At 42.6% G+C, this 22,586-nt stretch overlaps 1 protein-coding gene across 4 annotated transcripts in view; it reads right to left on the bottom strand.

The window, feature by feature from the left end:
- The window catches only part of ATP1A3 (ATPase Na+/K+ transporting subunit alpha 3), a 229,455-nt gene that overhangs the window by 42,030 nt on the left and 164,839 nt on the right, over positions 1 to 22,586 (bottom strand). The gene's annotated exons all lie outside the window — the stretch shown is intronic.

Raw genomic sequence — 22,586 nt, 5'->3', positions numbered from 1 at the left:
GCCAGACATGTTGACTTTCACAAGCATATGATCACAAATCAATGGGAGATGGGGAACAGTAAGAGACTATTGTTGGGAAGATTTGCCATGGGGAGGGGGAGGGGGGAATACATATTGGACAGTTGACAGATCAAGTCAGTCCCATGGAGGCACAGAAGTCCTTGCTGAAGTGCCATGGCTGGTGAGAAGTACCAACATGCAATCAATCTGCATGGTGATAATTGAAACCACCACATAGGAGGAAGAGTTGGGATTGGTGGTTAAAAGTTGGTCCATGTTGTCCAAGAGATGTAGATCGAGTCAATGTTAGGACGGTACAGCGCAGAGGGTAAGGCACAGGGAAAGATATTCCTGGGAGTTTGGAGGTGGAATATCAGTACGAGGGCAGTGAGAAATTGAGTTATTGATGTAAAGTGCAACTCCACCGCCAGGGCGGGGTTCCAGCCTCTCAAAAATCGGACAATAACCAGGAAGGAACCAAGGAGTCAGACATGCTGCAGCAGGAAGGATTCTGCCAAGCAGCGACCTGGATTGAGACATATCAGGTTGCAGCGAAGGACTCAGATGTTTGAGGTACACAGTGAGGGACAGAGGAGGTGGCTTTGGAAGGGTGGAGGATTGAGTGGGGGGAGGGGGCGCGAACAGGTGTCTGAAAAAACAGTTTTAATGAAGTGGAAGGAGCAGCTGCCGATTCAACATACACGTGCAGAAAACCCCAACAGGATTGGAGATAATGCCAGTCTGATTCAACCCTAATCCCAAATAAACCTGAATTTCAAAACTCATGGCTGGAGCATGAAAGATGCAGGAGAGCATTTGAAAGGACAGGAGGGTCAGAGAACAATCAGTTGGGCTTGAAACGCTACCTGTGATGTCATACGGTAGAGTGAACAGAGTAGTTTACTTCCATCTGTGCCAACCGGAATAAGTGTTGGCAGAGATGTAAATTTAGATGCCTTAAACAGAGATGCAAATCATTAATAGTATCGACCCAAAGGGGATGCAAAACTATTGAAACGTGCATGTGCAGAGCACACACCTCTGGGTGTCTCGGTCCATACATTTTTGCTTTAAAAATGGCTCTCTGTGCAAAACTTTAAACATGGACTCCCTGTGGAGAATATTTCATGAATAACTCGACACCATAGGTAATATGGTATGAACCATGTTGGATTAAATGGGGGGGGGGGGAAGTTGGATTTTTCCCCCCCCCTCCAAAACCACTCAACTAAAAAAATTGAAACTTTGCATTAATTATCAATTCCCCATGGGGCATATGGAGGACAATAATGATATCAGTGAAGTGGTATTCCAATGGCATGTTTGGTTAACGAGGGTACTTTTTGTTTAGATTGAGCATGAGAAACAAGACTGCACTCTACAAGTGCCATTTTAGATATAATTATGTGGATGAAATTTGTTGACCATGTTCAAAAACCTTTGTAGGAATAATTAATAATGCCATGAAAACTTGGTGGGCACAACGTATGATCGATATAGATAACGTCAATCTATTATTTTTGGGGTCAATTTTTGCTTTGACCGAAATTACAATTTTTTTTTTTTTTAGAAATGTTCAATTTATTGTAGATACAGGGAAAGGAGAGGGGGGGGAAGCCTTAAACGTCAGCTTGCCCATTTTTGATTTGATGGTAGATGCATCCTTGTGACCAGAATGGAATGCAACATTTCATCTCACAATGGCAATCATGCACTGTGGAACCTGACTCGCTTAAGTTTGCATTCATACTTCAGCAATGTGGAGAACAAACCTTAAGGTTTACAGCAATTAAATTAACACGATCAATCTGCACCATTTCAATAGAACATTGTTAACACATTATGGAACCAATTTAAGTTGCACGAGTCCGATAAGTGTTCAAAAATGTATTATTTTTAGGACGGCACTGCAGTACACCTTGCAAATTAAAAAAAAAAATTCTGAAAGCTTTGCAAGCAGTCAGCCATCTGTTCTCCAAGTTCAGTCTGAACCACCCGCTTGTGGAGAACCAACATGGCAAGCACTCAGTAGATAACTCAACACCACCTCCAAATCTCAAGTGTTTCACCCTGCATTAAAGCACTTAAGCAAATATTGAGCAAGGGCGAGGGTGAATTTCTGGCAATGCATTTTCCCATTACAACACTGTGGATGGGAAATTGTAGCCGAATAACGGAGTTTTGTGTAACATCGCAATTATGACAAATCCACAACTTGCTGAAGCTCGTACACAGTTTACCCAAAGTGAACCGAGCTGAAAAGCCCTTTTCTACCGTTCAAATAAAACCATTATGCAACAAATGCAATGTACAACTCGTACACAACAAATCCTCGACAGCTAGCTTTCAGAGTACAGCAAAACAATGATGTACTTTGTATAGATGCATGCCCAACATGGACTCAATTGGCATAAAGTTGACATGAGAAATTTAACTCCAACATGAACACACACAAAATGTGTATTCAAGTACAAAACATTAAAAACAAACATTTCCTTCAGGTAGATGCAATGGCACACAACAGAGTGCCCTTTGTGTGCAGTGCAACTTTATTAATCCCTGGTAAGCAGTGTTTTCCATCAGATGATGTACGGCAAGTGATAAAGAAAATAAGTTTTGTCATTGACAATGGCAAAGGTCATTCATCCACTCATGCCACGAGTTTTTTTTATAAACGTCGAGGCATGTGGAGGAGCTTGGACGTGGAACAGATTGGAACACAGCAGACCAAATAAAAAGGAGAAGGGATTAGAACCTTAACTCATGGTGGAGGTTGACAAACATTAAGTAACCTCAGCAGTTTTGATAATGTTAAGGATTCAAAAGAACAACACACATGATCACAAGTTACAAGTTACAACTGTACCAAAGAAAAAAAGAAAAAAAATTTACTTGCAGCAAATGCAACAATTGGTTTGACAAATGTGAAAAGGAATCCCCTGATCTTGAGCTATGATTGTAGAAGTACCAAAAAACCCAAACAATTGCAAAACATTATTAGGACTGGCCAGATAAATATTTGGGCTACAAGCAAGATGAGCACCAACCTGACAGGCCCCACAATTTCTTATTCGCTCATGTCTTTCATCAGCCAACTCAGTCACCCCCGTCTACCCGAGCTTTAGTTACAGGTTTTAGATTTCGCCGGTATGGCAACGCATCAGCTGCCTTGTCCATCATTTCCTTACAAATGAAGCCGATACAAATTTCTCAGCATAACCAGGCTTTAATTAAAGGAAGTTTTCATTCCTGGAAGTTTGGCTAGAAAAAATAAAAATAGGATGGCACATAGCTATACAAACCACATACCTCAACCAGGCTGAACAGTTGACGTTTTGTATACCAGAGATAGGCCAGATCTGCATCCAGATCATTCACCCGAGTCACAACAAAATCTAATCGCTTGTTCTCGTCACCGACACAACTCATCCACCAAGTAGTCATAATACATCTACAACTGAGATGCAGAAAGTTATACATCGTTTGTGACCAAATCTCCCAATGGTGGTGAATCGCATATCAAAAAAGTTCACATCCAGATCTTCACCAAAATCTCATAAACGTGTCCTCGTCATACACCCAACCTGCCCATCAAATTGCACCTGAATCCATCCACAACTTTTTGATATATCCTGCTCAGACAGACAAAAACAACCTCACATACACCTTTGGTGAGTGAAGCAACAAAGACATCAACAAAAAATAAATACATAGCCACACACACAAAGCTAGCCACCTGTGTCTTGTACTGAATGTACACCAAAACCAAACCACTGGACAGTTGAAACTTTATGGTTGTACTCAGGGATGTTTGTGGTGGTTAAAAACATACGCACAAGCGGCGACATATTATCCATGTAAATGTTTATAGCGTCACACACCGGGCCTGCTGGAAGTGGGTCTTAAGAGTCATCGTACAAGTCAATTCTCTGCAAGAAAACTACAATAAATATCATGAGCTTTGTAAAATTTCATGGCTCTCTGTTGTGTATGAACTAAACTACTCAATCACTGTGGTTGTTCTCATGGAATGCAGTGAATGCTTTAGAAAGTTGGGATGGTTACAATCAACTTGTCCCAGGCAAAAATAGTCCCAGGCAACTTTTACTGTAATTATAAAACTGAAAAAAAAACTATAATTTTAACTCCAATATTGAGGAATATTCTGCAGACGACTAATTACCTCCACAACTGAAGGTGGGTGGACGTGATGCTTTCACCTGTCTGTTGGTGAACAGGATATATCAAAAGATTGTGGACAGATTTGGACGAAATTGGATTTTGGTGAAGATACAGATCCAGCTTTAGAATTCAAGCGATTGTTCACCATTGAATGATGCAGCTAAAAACTCAAATATTTATGAACGGATTCAGCCGAAACTTGGACAGGTCGAGTGTGTGACAAGAATAGATTTGATTTTGGTTCAGATCCAGATGTGGCCGACCAATGGAATACAAAACAAACTGTTCAGCCTGACAGAGGTATGTGCTCCACCAACCAAGTGCTGTTCGAGTTAGAAATATCACTTCAGTTACTGGCAATCCTTGTTGCAGAACATGAACCACAATAGTACAACTAATAGCAATTCCTTGCAATTCAAGTTGACTTGAGAAGTACATGAGTACAACTAGTCCGAACTATACCATTTTTGCATTTAAACATTAAAGTGAGAATGATCATGCGATACTGTTTATTGGTTCAAGCGAACAATTTGCTGAACAAATCCAATTTTCCTCAGGCTCAGGTATTAAAACCCAACTTGGACACATTCAGGGACCAGATCAAGCCAATATATTGTTGCGGGCTGGGGGAAGCTATCTCGGCTTCCACCAGACTCACCAGAACTGCAGGCAGTCGCATACGGATAATTCCGTGACGCAGCGGGTCACGAACCGACCGTGAACGCCAATAACTCAACCGCGTGACCGAGGGTCCTCCCGTCTATGGGTTAACCTGGTTACCAAATTAAATCACGCGATTTAATTACAGGGGAAAACGCCCTCGGTACGCCTTGTCCGAACCGGATCACTTTTCAGGATCGGATGCAGCCGAGCGACACTGCAAAGGACGTACCGGTTAAAAAGAACGGATCATTGGGAATAAAGCCCCGGCAAAGTGAGGATTCGGCCATGCTGGATCAATGAAAAAAGACGAAAACGAGCTGGGAACACTTCTAATAATTATGTATTTACAAGCAGGCGAAAAAAGTTGTGGAACAGTGAATAGTATTATTGTGATAATGCAGGGATAGAAGGAAATGTGAGAGGTGCGGCAATATACAAGCAACTTACCAAAGCAGACAGAGCAGACTTAACCCAAAATAATAATCTTCTGCAATCTTAACTTACGAGGACAGGTACCAGGACACCCACATGGAGAAAAAGGAGGGGATGAGGCCACAGTCTCTGAATACCTTGTACAATCGCCCAATCGCGCCACCATACGTTTTGAGGAGATGCTCTGCTGGGCGATACCTCCCTGACAGCTGGCGCACCGTTTCTTGCTTCATGGCACTTCGTGCAGCTTGCGTCAGTCAAGAGGATGAAACGCGACGGGTGTGAAGGGAGGGACTTGGGTGGAGAAGGCGGAGTCGAGAGTAAGTGGGCAGAGTGATAGACGGGACCCCACGGACCAGGTGGGTGGGTGGAGTCAGCGACGTGTGGGCGGAGAAGTGGAGGCGGAGTCACAGGCGATGACGACAGAAGGGCGGGTGAAGAAGGCAGAGTTATCGATCCCAAGCCGGGCAGAACAAGCCGACAGGGACGACGACTTCTTCCACAGCCCCACAACCCATCCATTTATAGATCCAGTGGTGTGGGGCGTGGGCGATGACCCAAAGCGGTGTCATCACCCAAATCAGGCGCCCTGATTGGCCCCAATGGTCAGAAGTGGCTCCACTCTACTTCCGGCAAGATGACCCAAAGCTGTGTAATCGTCTCGCTCCGACCCCATGACATGAATCGCCCCACACCGAACTCTGCAATATGAATTGCCTTGCACGAACTCCCGGGCCATGCCCCGGCAACTGGGGATAATAACTGTCTTGGGACCACTATATGTGGATGCCATTGCCTTGGAGGCATATGGTTCCTCGAACCACAACAATATGAATGGTTAAAGGAGTAGGTAAGTGAAGGAATAAAAGAATAGGTTTGCAGATGTTAAATATAGTGTCACAGGTCTGGCGGTGAAGTTAATCCCCCAACCCAATTGTGGTGAACAGGCGGTTTACACCGGCCAGCTGAGCGGTTTTCCTTCAGAGGCGAACACATGATCCTCAGATAATCTCGTGCGCGGGAGAGGCAGGCGGCACAAAATGCACAGCACAGCAGGTTTATACTCGAACCTCAAAAACACACGGACACAGCAACTGAAAATAAGCGTGGGGATTCAATGACAAAATAAATATTTACAAGGGTAATTCAAAATTTAATAACGTGAAGTAAATCAAGCCGAAAGTTGAGGTGCCTCCACACAGACCGATAGACAAGGGGGAAACCAAAAAAAAAGAAGAGCAAATCCTCCCTTTATTCTGGCACTTAGCTTAGTCCAGAGATGGTCTTCATGAAACTTTGGAATCAAGGTGCTTCACCCTTCATGTGAAGACATGCCCAAAATGGCACCGAAACGCTCTCGCAGTGGAAAGCATACACATGGCAATTCGTGAGGTGATGTTACGAATCTGGAAACCATTCGCATTCACACATAGTTGACCCAAAGTTTTCGTTAAGTATATGTGGATAGTTACAATTTCTCCCTGATGTCTAATGGGTTAATTTCATGTGCGCTGCGGGTTTCTTTTAGTCAGGTTTTTTACATCTTTAAATCTACACACACCAGCAGAACCCTCGCTTCACTCCTCCTCCCACTCTGCGGGCGAACAAGCGCTTCACCGGCCCAGCTTTCACTTCACACCACGGCACCATAACGGTGTTTCTAACAACGGATGTGGGCGGAACCCCCCTCACCTCAGAGCCGACTCCGCCCCAGCAAGATGGAATGTTCTCCCCATCTAATGAGGGGTGAGATACTCAGCTCTGACTCCGCCCCATCATAGAAGAATGTCTCCCCTCCCGACACTGGGGAAGACAACAAAAGAGCCTCTCTCGGGGGAGGAGCACTGAGACGGATCCCTCCACCTCACACGGGGAAGGGATAAGAAGGATCGCAAGCTGTATCCGTATGTGTTCCTTGGAGGTCGTTCCTTGCTTCTGGTCTGCTGGGCACTCCTGGTCGTTGGTCATCATTCGTGTCCCACCGTAGTGGGGGTCATTCTACCTCAGTTCACCCAAGGGTTGCAACCCGACCCCCCTCAGATTTGGCTAATTTTTTGCATGTATGTTACATATGATAGTCTATGTTGACATACAAAATTTTAGCTAAATTGGACGAGGGGTTGACGAGATTATGACCTTGAGAACTTTTGACCTTTGACTAATGTCGCGTTTCCACCAAGATTCAAATCCTCATATCTCAGTAACCTCTTGTCCTATCTCAATTATTTTGGTGTTGTTGGAAAGGTAATTGTCCATAGAATGCAAATGCAGCTTCAGTTGTAACATATCATATGCAACATACATGCAAAAATTCGCCAAATCTGAGGGGGTCGGGTTACAAATTTTTTTTTCTGGGTGATTTGAGGTGGAATGACCCATGGGGTTGTGTTGGAGCGCTCGAGCTGGGGATCACCGTTCCCATCCACAGACTCCGAGCTCCACAAGTGCGAGTCTGTAAAACCGCACGAGGCGGCCAGGTACCCGACCAGACTGACCCCCAGCTTGCCTATCCTCCGCAGCTCGAGGGTGCAATAAAGGCCAGCCGGCTCCATTTCTTTTTGGGTGTGTGTCCGTCTGTGGCCAGTCTTGCAAGTAAAACTGCAAAGTGATTGCTATTGTACATTTGCCTGCATTTATATTAGTCATTAAGTCTGCTCTGTGTTTCCCTCCCTATTGCAAATAACTGTTACATGTTCCAGTTCGTTGTCTGTTTTCTTTCATTGACACAGTATGGTTTGAGCTTGAGAATTGGGGAGGCCGATTGTGCTGTAAATTGTTATTTGGGTCAGCACGGCTTTGGCAATTCCCGCTGGGCTACGCCGGATCCGAGTCGGTAACAGCGACTCTGTTCGGACAAAGCCGGCCGAGGATATGGCTTCCCTGGTAGCGAGACCGTGCGGCTAATTAGGTAAATTGGAATCAGACAAAAAGTCCCCAACGGCACGGTCGAAATATTGGCGTCCATGAAGCAACCCATCGACTTCGGAGTGATCCAGAGTTACGACCTTCAATTCCAGTGGGAGACGGCCCAACTGCTCCATCTTGCGTTTGTCCTCACCACCGAACCCAGCACAACAATATTCAATGCCAAGGCTCAGAGACCACCGTGCAGCTGCTTTGAGATCTTTGATCTCAGCTGCTTTGAGAGATGGCTTTGAGATCCATTTCTCACGACCAGGCAAGAGTCGAGGGCCAGAGTATTAGTCAGTTTGCGAGCAAATTCGCCTCAGCAAGAATATGAGAATCATGCAGTCTCTTCACGAGTCGAAGGAAAGCCAGACGTAACGCCTGATCTTACAGGCAATTTCCACGCTCCGTTCTCTGACCACATCCCTCACATTTGAGCATTCACTTCTGATCTCCCTTCGATGTCACGCCGAACAATCATCCACCTCCGGGCATGGCTTGCTGGCACAAAAACCATGGGAAGGCAGGGATTCTGCCAACTCCGCATGCCTGGCTTGCTTGTTAAAAAAAAATAAACTCCTTCATGGTTGGATTGTAAATGCAAAAACATAGGATAAAGTTGCAGGAGGCACTCACATACTCAGGGAAATTATCCTGAACACCACACCACCATGTGTGTTGACAACACTTAAGCACAGTTTCTCTACATGATTTACATCAACAGATCAAGCAACTAGATTAAATCCTAACTTCCCTATGCAATTCCTCCATCTACCCCCACAAGCACAATACAATGGGACATGTGGGATAACAGACACACACACACGTGTGTGTATATATATACATATACATATATATATATATATATATATATATATATATATATATATATATATATATATATATATATATATATATATATATATATATATATATATATATATATATATATATATATATATATATATATATATATATATATATATATATATATATATATATACATATACATATATATACATAGTTACGGCTGTGGAAATTCGCAGAGCACCATATAGGTCCTGAGATCAGTTATGCCGACAAGTCTGTTCAGATAGATTTCCCCACCATTGTCGAATGGCCATTATTCGTGTCACCTGGGCTGCGATCTTTGAGGTAGCCGTTTTTCTACGACTATCGATATTTTGGACCAACCACCAACCACCTTCTCCACAACGCCAACCACCCTCTCCTAAACCACATATCCCCGATAAATCAACACGAACGTCGCCTCACCTTCATTTCCGAAACGACGCCATCTTGGCGCCAGCCGCAGCGAGTCCGCATCGCTGAAGGCAGACGCGGGGGTTTTCTCGCCGCGCAAGTCCGATCGCCACGCAGGCTTCGCCTCGGAATTCGGATTAAGAGTGAGATGGGCGGAGCCAGTGGGGGTCAGAGGTGAGAGAGCGGAGATCAGATCTCGTCTCTCGGGCCCTATCAAAGGGCGAGCGGAACGCCAAGCGCGGTCAGTCTGTGGAGTGTCGGGGTTTGGAACGCCTGGAGCCTGCAGTCAGTGGAGAAGCTGAGGAGAGCGGAGGAGACACGAGCTGGGAGCATGGCCAAGCCTGCTGTGCTGCGCGGAGCTGCGTGTTCGTGTGCAGGACGTGGAGAGCCGGAGAGAGCTCACCAACCAGCAAACGGTCTGAGGTGATCGGGCTTCGGAACAGTCAAAGCATCGCTGAGGGACGGACGGGTTCTTAAAGAGCAAAGACCCGTTCGTTCCTCTCAGGCGTTGCCGGCTGGGGCCCGAATCACTAGGCCGCGGCCAAGCCGCGGTTACGCAAGCTGACGTGGGGACGGAACATCGCGGGTCACCCCAGCAAGGTGAAGGTAACCTGCACGGCCTCTTGGAGCTCCTTCGGTCCTCATAGCTCCATGTCATAAAGACCCCGAGAAGTCCAGTCTACCCCCTCGTCTGAGGGGGTTTTTCCTTGCTTTTCTTTGTATGAAAGTTGTGGCGCCAAGTCCGATAAGTAGAACTGATAAGTGTGTAAAGAATAAACGGTCGTAGTTCCTTTGCATCGTTTTTGTCGGCTGTATAATTGCATGCATGCTCCCCCCATTCATTGCATGACTGCATCACTGTATACGTGTGGAAATAAATGTGCTTCTTCAAAATGTGAACCTGCTCGTTGCATCCTCTTCCCTTAATTGAGCTGCCATCTTGCACTCGGGATATAGTTGGTTGTAAATAGCCGGTAAAATGATCGGGTCCAACGGGACTGCGCGATAACACATCGAGACCAAATATTGTGGAGTAACCCTGAAAGTTTCAGCATCCGAAACCAAATCCTGTTACAGTAGATATACACATTTTCTCTTGACTATAGAGGGTGGTTCATTCAACTTGTAGAAATTGTCAACAGAATTATTTTGAGGTACTCTTGTGGCACTGCCAGGCAATGCCAACAGGTGTTCGATTCTCCGCTCAAAATTGCCAGTGTACATGTGCCGGCAGCACGGTAGAGATTGCCTTCCAGTTACAAGTGACGGCTGTTTCGTCCACTTCACCATGGGGATGGCATCCTCGCTCAATTCTGGTGGATAACCAAAAGATCTAGCAATCCGTTTCATAAGTGCTCAAAAGTGAGCATTCTGTAGGCCTGATCCACGCTCTGGTATTTGATAAACCTCGTTCAATTTCTGGCAAACTTGGGACGTTTTGGTTATTGGTGTAGTATGAAACTGGTTTGTATTGCCACACAAGCACCAAGGACACATCGACTCAGGATGTTTATGGAAAATGGAAAAGGATTTGCAATTCGAGTTAAATCATGGCATGATGTAAACCATATGGAATATGGACCTGGTGCTCTGACGTGTGTAAGGTCACGGTTAATCTGGGGAAAAATAAAAAAAAGAAGAAGATTTTGGCTTTATCACAAATGTACCGACGATACAATTTGGAAATCAAAAAAGGCAATTAATTTCTATTTTGAACAGTAGAGAGGGACAGCATCTTGGTCTGAGCATTTGGGTTCCCCTTGAACAGCAAGTTTCCCATTTGGAATGATTGACTACTCAACATAATTGAAAAAAAAAAAAAAAAAAAAAAAGACACACACACACACACACACACCCACACACACACACACACACACACACACACACACACACACACACACACACACACACACACACACACACACACACACACACACACACACACACACACACACACACACACACACACACACAAAAACACCTCTTGGTGGACTTGGTACAAGTAATGGGTGTGGAATACCTTGGTGTCGTTTTATGCAACGAGTTTGGGCAAAGCCCATATTGCTCAACTCGTGCTCAGTTGTCTTCGGCGGTACCATGCAACAAAAAGATTCCACAACAAGTTTGTTTAATCCCAAGGGATTCAAAACTACAGTGGATCAACCAACAAAACCAGTGCACAAAAGGCCTTTACAAATAGGTACACTGATGCAACAAATTACTTGATCCACAAAGTGCAAACGCAGCTTTAGCCTAAAGATTGACAGAACAGATTTTGGGATTCATCCATAGGGCTTCCAACTTGAGGTAATGAATGCAAAACAGGCACAGAAACCCTCAATGCTGAGATTAAATGTGATGCCCAAACACAGGAATTAAATTTGGTACTTGCATTAAACTTTGATGTGAAATGGTGATGTTTCAACACTTGGCAAGGGACAAACGTGCAGTCATGTATAATAAATAAATAATCATAAAATAGCCAAACAAAACACACAAAAACAGAAGTCAGTGACGACAGCACATTTTGTGTTTAAAACTGGTTTTAAATGTATAAACAGTTTTGATCCTAAAGGGGAGAATACAGGCAAATGGTTAATGGGAAAACAACGTTTTGCAGTTTCCAAACTGTGCATGAGAACACAGCAACAAACTGCAGTTTTGAATCACTTGGTTTTGCTTTGTTTCAAAAGATAGAGGAAGAAAAAAAAGTTTGAAAAAATCCAGCCTTGCCCACCCACCCCCCACTGCATCTACTTTCTTAATCCGCTTGAGGAAGTACAGTCATTCAAATTCCTGGGTCTCACAATCAGCTGTTTTTCTTGGACAAACCACGTTTCAAAATTGGCCTCCAAAGCTAGCCAACGACTGGGTACTCTGTCATAAAAAGTCCTTCTGTGGAACAACTGAACCCAGATATGCCGACAAGGCCTTCATCTGCAGCTTGTGTCATGCTCTTCCATTTGGGCAGGCACCCCTGCCTCATCTTGTCAGTGGAAACAAAGGCCTTCAAGCTCATTGGAATCTCCAGTGATGAAACTGTGTGTGGTCTCTGCCTGACTTTACCGCATCCTTTCTGGTCTTGCACCCTGTGCTTTGTCTCCCACCATTTCGTGTTTAAACCCTGCTGTTGGTGTTTTTCCCCCCTCTCTCTCCACTGTTGTGTCCTGATCTGTTCTATGTTCAAGCTCTTCCTTGAGCCTTCACCTTGGATATAAAAATTTTAAAATACAAATTTCAATCTCACTTTTTCCCAAGTGGATAGTTAGTTTGCACAGTACTTCCATGATTATGGTAACAGCCCCCTTGGCCCAAATCTGGTAAAACCCAGACAAGTTAAATGAAAATAAATAAAAATTACCAATAGGCTTGTTCCCAAAAAAAAACCAGATCCAGATGTTCACCAAAATCTAATAATTTCATCCTCGTCCTTGTCCCAAACCCAACCACTCCACAATTTCGTCCAAATCCATCCACAACCTTTTCAGATGTTTTGTTCACAGAGCCTGACTGGCATGAAAACAACCTTCATCCACCTTCAGTGGCAGAAGGAAAGGTGGCAAAGTTGTCAATATGGTAAGTTTCACATTTGGCAAGCACAATCGTCGACCTTGCACACATTAACCCAAGATGTGCAAAAACGCCTTTCGCAGCAATCATGCTCCAAGGTAGTCTGCACCATGATTCATCACAAATCTTTCAAAATCAACTTGCCCAAATCAGAACGGCTTTCGCAATCCACACGTTGGAACATTCTCGGGTTAAACACCAGACTTTCAGGTTGTTCTGCAGCACCTTCCAAATAATAAAGGGTTGCAAGTCCAACAACAAAGCAAACGAAAAAAAAAAAAAAAGAAAAAAAATATAAGAGTTATAAAAACTTTGACTGAACTACCAACCACCATTTTGTACATCCCCCAATTTAACAGCACTGTGCCTTCACAGGCCATGTAAACATTCCTTCATTACCTTGGCTAAAAGTAACACCCAAGTGAGAGCAAAACCTACAGCAATATGAAGGGCCCTGGAATTGTGTAATGCCTGCAGAGGCATCACGAGTCAAAGGAAGACTCCAATGGCTTATTTTCACGAACCAGAAAGTAGAATTACAAGCACACCTACAATACTTTCAAGACAACAAATTACACATGGACACGAGTTCATCATGCTTTGGATTCGAGCAGACTTCAACCAAGGATTGAGAAACTTGTAACCTCTGGGATCTCATTCCAAAATGAAGGCAACAATCAGGTACAATAGGTGGCAGGATAATCACTTGGGTTCAACAGTAAATTAGATATTCCACTTGCATCACCTTGGAGTACCAAAAATATTTTTGAAGGTTAAAAATAAATACTAATAAAGCTTTTGTAAATGCCCTACATGCTGGCACAAATGTCCACAGACAAACACCTTTCAAACTAGCAAGCATAAAATGATACAAAGCCAATCATATTAGCCTACATGCAATTCAAAGTGCTTTCCCTATGGTTTGCAAAGCAAGTGGGGAACTTGGATACAAGAATCATCTCGAGCTGGTTGAGCAGTCAAGGGAAGAAAAAGGATGATCAAAGCACCACAGTAACCAAGAACAAAGGGTTAATCCTAAAGGAAATCTGCACCAATATGAAAATATAAAAAAATAAAATGCCACTCAGTGGAGCACGCAACTCCGCTAGGCCAAGCATTTCAGATTTTGCATCTTACCGATGAGCCGGATCTTGATCTAAACTTCAACCAAAATCAAATATATTAATCTCATCACACCCAACCTGTCCAAATCCATCCACAACTTTGGAAGATATCCTGTTCAGAGACAGACAGGTGAAAACATCCCACCATGTTTAGTGGCAGAGGTAATTAGAGTACACGAGAGTAACTGGAGGCTGCTACTTGATACACCATAAAAAGAGAAGGAAAAAAAAAAAAAAAAAAAAAAAAAAAAAAAAAAAAGGTACAGTTCAATTTGTGAGAACCATCAAGACACCCAAAGGAAGCCACCAGAGCAGAAGCTAATGTAGTTCACAAGATCAAAAGCGAGCACTGCTGAAAATTTGGGCTCTGGGACATTGCACAAGAACCCATGAACAGAAAATTTAATATGGGGGTGGGGAACAAGCAAACAACAAAAAAAAAAGTTTCAGCAATATTGTTGAGAATGTTGATTGCTCACCGGAGGAAAGTTAAACTTACCATTTAAAAGGTAACTCCGAGCCGTTTCAATGCCCAAAACAGTGGAAGCACATTAGCATTCCCAAAGTTGAAGTTCAAACATAACAGCTGAAAGGTTCAAGGTCAGTTTTCTGGGACACAAGGGGTTATAAAAGACAATCTCTTTTAAAAAAATAAAAAAAAAAAAAAAAAGACAATCAATGGAATGGCCATGCTGACAAGTGGTTCAGAGTTAAAAGGGAGGTGAATTGGTGTGCAATCTGAGAGCACTCGTGAAGGTAAATTATTTTCTTGAAGATAGTGTTGAGATCAGGGTCCATCCTTTCATTCCACAGTCAAAGCAAGCCAGGGTTGAGACGAGTCCCCAAACAGAAATTTCACAATTCAATGTTTAACCATCTGGCCGGATAGCTTATGGACAGTTCTGAACACCAAATACAGTACATGACGGACAACTTATCACCCTGGGGTTTCTACCTTTTTAGTACAGATGAAACATTTGGATTTTTTTGGTTTCTTTGAATGGTGTCCACTCTAACATTGAACGAAAGTGTTCATATAACAGCGTAGTCTTCAACACCACCCGAACATGTTACATTAGTTATCTGTGCCCGTTTGTCCCTCCTAATGATGTCCTTAAACATAGTTTCCTGTTTGGAATGATTTAATTGTTTGTTTGCCCAGCAGACAGAGTGAATTCTGAGTCAGCCACTGTTTAAGTTTGCTTGACACAGCAAAAAGTTGCTTTACCAGACAAGCAATTGCACTTGACTCACCCCCATTGAACAAGGTTGCTGAGATTAGTGTTAAAAATCCACCCAATCCAATTGGTAGGGGGGGGGGGGGAACAAAACAAACAAAAAAAAAAACATCAAAACTCAGTTGCATTCACAAGACCAAAATAACCACAATGAGAGCGATGCCTGGCACATCGCAAATCCCCACCGAAAGCAAAGTTCAAAGACAACAAAAAGTTTCACCAGGAATGATCCAATATCAAGTAGTTAAAAAAAATTCTTCTGATTTGGACCCATGACATCAAGTTTCCACCCACTGGGGGCATGAACCGGGGATCAAATCAAAATTAACTAGAATGGGCACTCGTAGAGAGCATATACCTTCGCCGCCGCTACTGTTTTGTTCTTGGCATAAGAGTGTGGGGAACAGAACAAGGAGCATTTTCGTGCTGATTTCATACAAATCGGATAAGAATTGACTGCGTTATGATAAAAATACGCACATCTACAAGGTCGTGACCCCCTGACCTTTGACCCCCAACCGCAAGTAAGGGCAATTACATCATTGTGTCAAGTTGCATATCGCAAGATTGGGCCTTAAATTCTGAACATTTTGGCATTAGTTTCATGCAAATTGGATAATAATTGACCGTGATGTGGTAAAAAGACGATTTTGACCTTTTCATGACCTTGACCTTTGACCCGATTGCTCCCAAAATCGAACCAAATGGTCCTTGGCTAATAACCAATCATCCCACCAAATTTCATGCAATTCAGTTTAATACTTAAGTTATGTGAATAACAAACAAATAAATAATCATTGGCATTTCCCACAAACATATTTTGGTACTGATTATAATGCCAGGATTTGGGACATTTTCTTTTAAAAACAAGGGTAATGACGTAATTGTGTCATGTCACCCATCACAAGATTGGGCAATGAATTCTGAACATTTTGGCATCGGTTGCATGCCAATTAGATCAAAATACGAATTTGACCTTTCCGTGACCTTGACCTTTGACCCGATCGCTCCCAAAATCAAATCAAATGTTCCTTGGATAATAACCCATCATCCCACCAAATTTCAAGCGATTTGGTTTAATACTTTGAGTTATGCGAATAACAAACAAACACACATAATCGCAAATAAATAAATAAATAAATAAATAAATACACAGCGACCAATACGTAACCTTTCGCAGAATGCGAAGGTAATAATAATAAAAACATTACAGATTTCATACATCCACCAATGTTAATTGCCCATATAAAAGTTTCATTCAAAAATGGTTTTAAATGAGCCAGTAATTGCATTTCTTGGGGGGGGGAACTTTGCCCTCAGGGGCAGGGACAAAATTCTACTGCTTTTGCACCTTCTTGCCACATGCTGAAATCAAGGAGATTTTAATTTATCTTCACTGGTGGCAAAATGGCCCTGAAAGGATTTTTTCGAGGTGCGCACATTTGTGACAACGTTGTCCAGCTTGGGTTTGAATCTCGACCCCAGCTATAAAGTGTCATCCTGGCGTTTCACAATTGTGTGCCGTCCCTCAGATGGACGTAAAACCTGACGTCCTGTCTGCTGGCAGTCGTTGGTTCACAAATACATTGTGAAGAGTGCCATGGGGTCTTTCACCAGCACACTTAACAAAAATGCAAATTCCTGCATCGACTAAGTCAGCGAGCATAAAGCCAGTTTCTGAAAGACTTGGATGCAAAACCTCCACCAAGCAAACCACACAATGTGGGAATAATTTTGCCTGTTGAAGACAAATAATTGTTCACTTAGCATTAACAGGTGAAAAGTAAACTGAACCAGAATGATTGCAAATCATCCATAACATAAATTTTTCAGGGTGTGAAGCTAATGATGGATATGAAGTGCTGTATTACTTCATTTTAAATGTGGTGGCGGTGAGCAGCATTTAATGATCGATAGCATAAATAGCATGGATATAGCCACTTGATTGTCCATTTGTGTTGGATCTTCTTCTCCCAGCGAGTTCGAATGGACCTTCCTTTCGTGTTTTTATGCCAAATAAAAGGCACGAGTGGCATTGAATGTTTAATAATTCAAAGTAACAGCACTAGTGACTGAAGGGTCATTAATCCTGAGGATGAGTGGTACAAAATAAAGGTTAGGTAAGGACATTTATTGCTAATATGTAGTGGTGTTTGGTATATTTACCAAATAGTTGCCTGGCATATTTCAGGTCAGCCCTTGGTGTTCCAAAGCTTTAAATATATGTACATTAGTGAGTGAGGAATGAACGCAGCAGGTCTTTTCAGTCTTTGGCACGAGTTTAATATCGGCCACAAGAGATGTTAAAAGATTACCATGCAGCCCATACTGATTGCTTTTATAATGTTGTACAACTCGTAGATAGTTGTAAAGATAAGTCGTCGATGCAGGAATTTGAAATTTGTTCATTGTGCTGGCAACAGTTCACAGATGCATTGTGAAGGGCGCCGTGGTGTATAACGTCCACCAACTCCTGCCAGCAGACAGATTTAATGTCCATCTGAGGGCTGGCACACAATGGTGAAACATCAGAATGACACTTTATAGCTGGGTCGAGATTCAGATTCAAGCAAGACAGCTTAGACACAAATGTGTGTACCTCGAGGAAATCCTTTCAGGACCATTTTGCCTCCAGTTAAGACATTAAAATCCCCATCATTTCAGCAAAAAAAAAAAAAAAAAAAAATAATAATAATAATCATTCCTCATAGCAATTTCAATTAAAAAAAATTTAACAAACACAAATCAATACAAGACAGGACAAACAAGGTACCAGTTATAAAACAGGGATGCAATACCTTGACATCCCATCGGTGACATGCATCAGGTTTTGCAGTCAGTGAAGGACGATTTTTACTCTGGAATCCCTGGACATGATGTTTGGATTTTCACTGTGTCCTCAACTGGATGGTTGAATCACTTTAGGACTCTGCCCTGAAGTTTGTTAAATTGATGACCAAAACATTCCAGGTTAAGTATCATTCACTGTATGGCTCGTAAAGCAAAATATATAACTGCAAGGTTATAGCTTTAAAATGGTTATTGATGGTTTGCCAGTGAGTGACTTGTTGAAAATGATGCAGAATCCTTCAAAATAAAAATCAGATTTTAAAATGGACATTAATTTGAGCTCAAAAGGTAAATTACTTTGTCTTTTCAAAAGGATTGGCTACACTGTTACGGATCTGGCAGCTTTTGCACACAGACAGCAGTCACCGTAGCTTAGTTATTTCGATAAGTGTTTATAGTTGGAATCCCTCCTTCTGTCTAATGGGAATTTCACGTGTGCGATGAGTTATTTTTAGTCAGGTTTATTAAATCTTTAACAACAACGCCACCTTCCAGCACTCAACCCGGTCGCCATTGCCCACGTGTTTTTGGTTGAAGGCGTGGGCAGAGCCTCAATCTCCTCAGATCGAGGCTCCGCCCAGAGGCAGGGCATGGACATTTCCTCCAGCGAATGGCGAGCACCACACGCTCGCCCCAGCCAATCGGAAGGCTGACCACGAGTCGTCCGACAACCCCTCGTCCAATCAGCAGGCGAATGGTGAGGAAAGAAACCCATCCCACCACAAAAAGAGCAGAGTGGTTGTCAGGACGAGGGGTTAGGCAGACAAGAGTGTGTTCTGCAGGATCGTGGCGATTGCGGTGCGGTCGAGTGGTCCTTTGCGGTGGTGGTGACCGAACAGTGTAGTGGTGCTCGAGCAGCCAGGGTCATGGACTTCGGGTCGTGGGTTCGAGCCCCACCGTGGTGGTTTTTGGAGTCGGTGTGACCGCACGAGGCGGGACAGGTACCCCAGCCTGGCTCTACTGAACCAAACCCACGGGGTCCATTTCTTTTTGTGTGCGCGTGTCCGTGGGCCCTGTCTTCAAGTAGGATTGTTAAGTGCTTTTGCTCATTGTGCATTGCCTCCCATTTTATTTGGACAACTCTGCTCTGTGTGCTCCCCTCCCAGATTATTGTTGCAAAATAACCCCCCCCCCCCCCCCCGCCCACGTTAAATGTTCCAGTTCATTTGTCCTTTCTTTGACCCAGCATGGTTCGGACTTGAGAATTAATGAGGCCGTTTGGGCCGGTAAATTGTTCATTTGGTCCGGCACGGCTTTGGTAGCTCCCGCTTGGTTATGCCGGATCAGAGTCGGTGATAGCGACTCGGACAAAGTCGGTCGAGGGTGTTGTTTTCCCCGGTAGTTGGACGACATGGGTACTTAGGTATATTGAAATTAGGCAATTAACCCGACCCCAAGCCGTCAAAATATTGGCGACCACGGTCCACTAAGGGACCCGTGACCTTTCCGAGAGTCACGACAAATTCCGGGTGTTCGGTCGGAGACGACTCCACTGCTCCACCGAGTGGTCGTTTATCACCACCGAACCCGGGCCCACAACAATACCACTGACAACTATCAGTCCAAAGGACAAACGTTAATGCATCACTAACGAAATGGGCACTGTAGAGCACATACCTCTGCACAGATCAGCACCTTCACAAATAAACATCAAATTAATTAGTCCTTGCACATACACAACCTGTCCACCAAGTTTCATTAAAACCAGTGCACAACTTGTGTATATATATATATATATATATATATATATATATATATATATATATATATATATATATATATATATATATATATATATATATATATACATATATATATACATATACATATACATATACATATACATATATATACATATATATATATATAAAAACAAGAATGGGTTTTGGCCCAAGCGTGAAATCACAAAACATTCTAACATCTGGATTTATAGCCTGATTTTCACCAAAATCGAATAAATTCATCCTAGTCACATACCCAACCTGCCCATCAAATTTCATCCGATTCCATCCACAACCGAGATATCCTGGACACAGACAGGGGTGAAACAAACAAACAGTTACCTCCATCCATCACATATGGTGGAGGTAACAAGTTATTTTACCGTTTCGCACCATCATCCAGTTCAACCTTGGATAGACTTGGCCAAAAGGTAAAGTACACAGCTCGATGTTAAAACTTTCACAATGCAAACATGGAATTGCAATCCAAAGCAAGCACTTACTGCCTCGATACCAACCCATATATTCATCTACCATTTCCTCCAGAATAAAAGGAAATAGCACAAAAGTTTTATTCCGAGGATGGTAATATACATGCAAAACAAAGGCATGCGATAATTGTGATCAACCAATATAGCTTTAAAACAATTTGCAGCATGATGGCTGGAGGTGCCTTCCAACATGGTCACCTCTATTGGACGTTGACCATGGAAGGGGAGACGTTTATATTGCCTGGGTGGCCACAGATTGTGAAAAAAAAGATATTGCAAAGAAATTACTTGCAAAAGCATTTGCTCAACTGTGGACAAGTCAAACAAACTCAGAAAAGTTCCAAAGATGTTCTCGTGCTGATCGAAGAGCAACAGTTTGGAACACAAGAACCTGTGCACAACTACATTTAGATGGTGCTGGTAAATCGTCTTGAAGTCTCAGCTTCAGATGGCATCCAAGGAGATAATTTAAATAACCAATTACAAATCACCACAAACTGCCAGGTGCAATCTTGTGATATCTCATGTAAAACGAGCAGCCACAATGGGGATCAAGAAATGACCAAACCCACAACGCAGCCATTAAAAATGGCACGAGCACATATCCCCTATTGATTAGCATCAAGGGGCTGGCAGGATAGCCTCAAAGTGGAGGCATTGCCCCTAAATCAGTCGAGCACTTGAATCTCAACCCAGCGAACAACCACCTTATGCTTCACAGGTAGAGATAAATCAATGTGCACATTGATCCTCTGGTGACATTAAACCACCACATTCGCTCGCATTAGTTGGTCGGTTAGATCTCATGATGGTCTTTAAGAGCAAGCGAGTTATTGCCAGCACCCTGAATAAATCAGAAATTTGTGCATGGAATGCTGGCAGCAAACTTGGTCTGTTCTTGGAGGTTCCTTTCTACACAAAGTTGAACTGCCTTCCATATAGAATGTGGTTACTGCCTGGGCAGCAGGTTCTGCACCATTAAGTTTACACTTTCATGGCAACAGCAATCAGGTATGAAGGGCAAGGATAACCACCAGGGTTGGCAGGATTTCCAGTTTGCTAAGAGAGCAATAAGTGATGGGGTGGGAGAGGAATACAATTGTTATTTAACATGGTAGCAAAGTGTTCTCATAGTTAGATGTTTTTAAAGCATTTGATCTTGGAAAATAAATAAAAACAAACTAGCCATTTCACATTTCTATTTGAACTGCGGCTCATGATACTCAGAACTCGTAAAAAACCCCCATATATGATGTGTGCTTGTCCACCACTAATAATTCCTCAGCTAACTGGTTAATTTCTGCAATATCCAGCATAGTTTTGGTAATCACATCTCTGCAGATGAAACTAGAGCGAAGTTGATGGAAAACAATCACAAATCCCCACTGAAAGCAAAGTTGAAAGATGGCAAAAAGTTCCACTAGGAATGACCCAATATCAAAGATATATATATATATATATATATATATATATATATATATATATATATATATATATATATATATATATATATATATATATATATATATATATATATATATATATATATATATATATATATATATATATATATATATATATATATATATATATATATATATATATATATATATATATATATATATATCGTTTTGACCCCTGTGATTGCAGGTCCCCAACCCCTGGGGCATGACCAAATAAAAAGACATGGGCAAAATTTCCCTCGAGCTATATTGTGGATAAGCCTCAAAGCAGTTCAGTTCAGTCCAGACATGTTGGATGATTCTAGGAAACGGATACAAGCACAATGGCAACTTTGTCACAAATGGCAACAAAGCAAGGAGCTTGTGAAATGCTGGTAACATGAGGAATAAATGTATAAAAAATAAATAAATAAAAATTAACACCGCAATCAAATCTGAGAACACACGGATTACCTGAACGGTACAAGAAATGTGGTTTACATCCATTAATCATCATCATATGTATGTGGGTGGAGAATCCAACAGTCAAAAACAAACACACAAAGTGGAACACAGCCAAAATAACACTCACATTCAGGAAGAGATTGAAAACTGCTGGCAAGATGCCACTTAGACATTAACCCTGAACATCAGCACTATAAAACGCTTACAGAAGACAAGCTTGGAGATGGAGACTTTCCAC

The sequence above is a fragment of the Eptatretus burgeri genome, chromosome 3, assembly GCF_056783735.1.
Source record: "Eptatretus burgeri isolate ZD-2024b chromosome 3, Ebu_testis_v1, whole genome shotgun sequence".
In the NCBI taxonomy this organism is placed as follows: domain Eukaryota; kingdom Metazoa; phylum Chordata; class Myxini; order Myxiniformes; family Myxinidae; genus Eptatretus; species Eptatretus burgeri.
This window is presented reverse-complemented; position numbering and strand designations above follow the sequence as displayed.